This window comes from Echinops telfairi, unplaced genomic scaffold (genome assembly GCF_000313985.2).
Source record: "Echinops telfairi isolate 266 unplaced genomic scaffold, ASM31398v2 ScPeMD7_655;HRSCAF=1070, whole genome shotgun sequence".
Lineage (NCBI taxonomy): Eukaryota > Metazoa > Chordata > Mammalia > Afrosoricida > Tenrecidae > Echinops > Echinops telfairi.
The window spans coordinates 8,100,972-8,105,086 of record NW_022104553.1 but is presented as its reverse complement, the minus strand read 5'-3'; positions in this window follow the sequence as shown (position 1 = coordinate 8,105,086).

The following is a 4,115-nucleotide window of genomic DNA, read 5'->3' as shown; positions in this document are numbered from 1 at the left end:
TGTACAAATGTGCTTTACACAATTGATGTGTGTATGGATTGCGATAACAGTTGTATGAGCCCCTAATAAAATGTTTAAGAAAAAAAAAAAGGACTGATGGTTCTGGAGGGACTTGTGAGGAGAAGGAGGTGGGGGAAGGGAGCAGTGAGCAAACAACACCATAGACAGGGGAACAACTCGGGAGCTAAAATCAACAACGAGGAGGATGTGGAGATCATGGGAGTGTTGGAGCAGCAGTGATCTAGTTGAGAGGAATTACTAAGAGGCAGACAAAGGGCCAGTGGGATGGTGGGGCAGGAGGAAGGTAAAAGAAAACAGGAAAGATCTAGAAAGCAAAGCTATGGATCCAAGTATAAGCATGGGTATGCACATATGTAAATACATTAATTCATAAAAATAGAGGTATTGGCCTATGTACAGATATTTGTAAGGCAATTCACTGAGGTAGCAGACAGACTTCAGGTCTCTGCTCCTGCCCTCCCTCAATGCAAGAAAACTTTCTTCTAAAAAGCTGGCATTCCGTGATGCTCACCCTCCTGGCACAATCGCTGAAGACAAAATAAATGCATAAGCAACTGGGGTGACAAAAGCTGATGGTGCCTGGCTATCAAAAGATATAGCATCTGGGATCTTAAAGGCTTCAAGTTAAACAAACAGGTGTCTAGCAGAAAAGCTACCAGCCTACACGGAAGAAGCACACCAGCCTGTGTAATCACACGGTGTCAATGGGATTGGGTAACAGGCATCAGAACACCACAAACAAACAAACAGCCCTTATTGTTGAGAATGAGGGGGATTGGAGCAGAGACCCAAACCCATCTGTAGACAATGGGACATCCCATCACAGAAGGGTCAGAAGGAAGGGATGAATTAGCCAGGGCTCAGTGTAGCACGGATGAAACACAACATTCCTCTGGTTCCTTGTGGCTTCCTCTTAACCCCCCACTATCATAACCCCAGGCCTGCCTTTCACTGTGGGCTAGACCAGAGCATGTGCCTAGGTACAGATAAGAGGTAAGAGCTCATGACACATGGAATCCAGGAACAGGAATGGGAGTAGCGAGTAGTGATACTAGGAGGGTAGGGGGAAGGAGGGTAGAGGAGGGTAGAAGAGGGAACTGATTGCACTGACGGATACATAACCACCACCACCCCCTCCTCCAGGGGGATGAACAACAGAACTCATGGGGGATGGGAGACAGCGGTCAGTGAAAATAATAATAATTTATAATGTATCAAAGGGGTCACAAGGGTGAGGGGGAAAGGAGGGAAAGAAGAGGAGCTGATACTAAGGGCTCAACTAGAAGGTTTCGGCTTAGGATTAGGCTTAGGGTTAGGGTTAGGGTTAGGGTTCAGCCTAGGGTTAGTTTTAGGGTTTGAATCGGTGTTATGGTTATGGTTAGGCCTAGGTTTAGGTTCAGGTTTAGGGTTAGGGTTAGGGTTCTGGTTAGGGGTAGGGGTAGGTTCCATGTTAGGTTTAGGTTTGGGTCTAGGTTTAATGGTAGGGTTAGGCTGAGGGTTAAGGTTTAGGCCTAGGGTTGAGGTTATGGTTATGTTTTGGGTGACAGCTGGGGTTAGGTTTCGAAAATAATGAAGGCAACATATGTACAACTCTGCTTGATACAATTGATGCACGGATTGGTATAAGAGCTGTAAGAGCCCCCAATAAAATGATCTTTTGATTAAAAAATAAAAAAAATTAAAAAAGAGTTGCAGTCCCAGAAATCCACAGGGGCAGTTCAACCTAGCGGGTCCCTGTGAATAGGTAGTACTTTCCCCAAAGCCAGATCTTGGTCTTGGGATTTGGAGCTCTTGAAAAGTCAGGTCCATATGTGGTTGAAGAAGTCTTTTACCTCCTTGAAATCATATATAAAATATTTCATGTATGTGAATTGCACTCTTTATTTTCTTTCAGGGACTAGGCCATGACATCTAAGATCTTCTCAAAGGTTTTCCACTAACCTTTTTGGCTTTAGAAAGAAAATATATACCTATAACGAAGAGATGCTTTGCTATCTTTAAAATCTCTTCAGTATTTTTTAAAATTGATCTCTCTAAGTAACACCTGTAAGTATCCTACACATGAATAAAAAAAGAGGTCATTGCTACCTCTTAAATTTCACTTTGGAAAAAGGAAAAGGGTCACAGAATATGCTGGTGGCAATGTTAATAACGGGCTAGTTTAAAAAACCCCATGACGATCTTAGAATTTCCATGCTAAGACAATGGCTAAATGTTCACATGCTAGACTTTATTTCTCATGTGCTGGTTGAAGACGCAGGAGAGACGCTTGCTGAGAGGCCTGTTGCAAAGAAATCAACTCCTCATTTCCAGTTTGTCAACAATGGCTTCCCGGAGATTGTGGGATTTGTCACTCTTTTCCCTTCCCACCCTTCTCACAATCGAGGGCTCAAGTTTACTTTTGAAGATGGTTCTGAAGATGGTTACGTTAAAATAACAGGCGTTTAAATGTTTACATTTTGTCCCGGGAAGTCTTCAAATGAAAACTAGGTTTGTAAGAGGCCTGGAATGATGTCAGAACAAAACTCACCTGCAAGGGAAAGAGACTGGGGATTGTGGGCAGGGGCCTTGCCTCTGTTAGCCTTGTAGACTGCAGGATGGAACTCAGAACCTGGAGGCTGCTTATGGCTAAAAAGTCCGAATAGAAGTCCACTGAATCCTGTTCCCGTGGGGAGAGAAGCCTGGTTTTTCGGGGCATGATTAGTTTATCAGGCTTTTAGAAACTAGTTGCTGACAAGTTGACTCTCATTCGTGGTGACCCCTGCACGTGTGAGGGTAGCATGGCGTGCTACAGGCTCTTCCATGCTGCGTGCACACTTTCTTTGTGAACATTTTTTTGTTTACTTGGATTGCCAGGCCTTCCTTCTGAAGTGCTTCTGGGTGGAATTGAACCTCACCCTTTCAGCTAGCAGTTGGGTGCATTAACCATCTGCACCGCCCAGGGCTTCCTGAGGTTCAGCAGCTCTGTGAAATCTTAGGTTACTTCCGGTCAGCACTAGAGGCTTGGGTGCCAATTCAAAGCCACCCTAGTGATTAGTACCTGGGTTCTCAGAATAAGTCCTTCAAACTTTAAGGCTTTTCAAGGTATTGGATCACCCTCCTCCACTAACTTGTGCCTGGAGTATTTCCAACTATAGAGACCCCATGAAAACCTGGCCTTGCACCATCCTCACCATCGCTCATATACTTGAGCCCATTTTCACAGCCAGTGAGTGAATCCATCTTTTCAAGGGCTATCCTCTTTGTAATTTCTCTTCTACTTTCCCAAGCGTGATGTCCTTTCCCAGGCCTGTCCTGATAACACGCTCAAAGTACAGGAGATGAAGTTTCGGCATCCTTGACGCTAAGGAGCATTCTGACCATACTTTTTCCAAGACAGATCTCTCTATTCTTCTGGCAGTCCATGGTACTTTCAATATCCTTTGCCAGCACCGTGATGAAAATGCATGAATTCTTCCTTATTTATTATCCAACTTCTGCATATGAGGCAATTGAAAATATCATTAAGAAGCTGTATGAAGACAATAAGTTATTTACTCAATCTGATTTATTTAAAATGTACTCTTTCTACAAGTATTGCATATGTACTGCATTAAAAACAAAGTAAATAGGGAATAGGTGGCCTGAATTAGTCTTTTGAGGGCTGGGATGTTAATCCTAATTTGAAATCATTGGAGTGGGATGCCATTCTCTAGATTTAAGATCAGCATCCAGGATCTATTATTTTGTTAGATCCTGTTATTTTGGGTTTCTTTTTATTTGGGTTTCTTTTTAACAGTATTTCTTAACAGAAGTTTAGCCATTTATAGTTATCTAAATATACCGAAATTTCAAAAAAAATTCTTTCAATTTTTATCATCTTAATTCCAGATACTTGAATTCATAGAAATTATATTCCTATAACTCCAATAATGAAAGTAAGTGGTAACATTGTACCTTTCAAATACACATCTCTAATGGCTAGTGCTAAATTGATATAGTATTTTCCTGAAAGGGGCAAATCTCTAGTCATAAAACTAATCATCATTTGTGGAAAATACACTACTATATTGCTTATTTTAACAGTATTAATTTATTTATTAATCAGAGGTTGG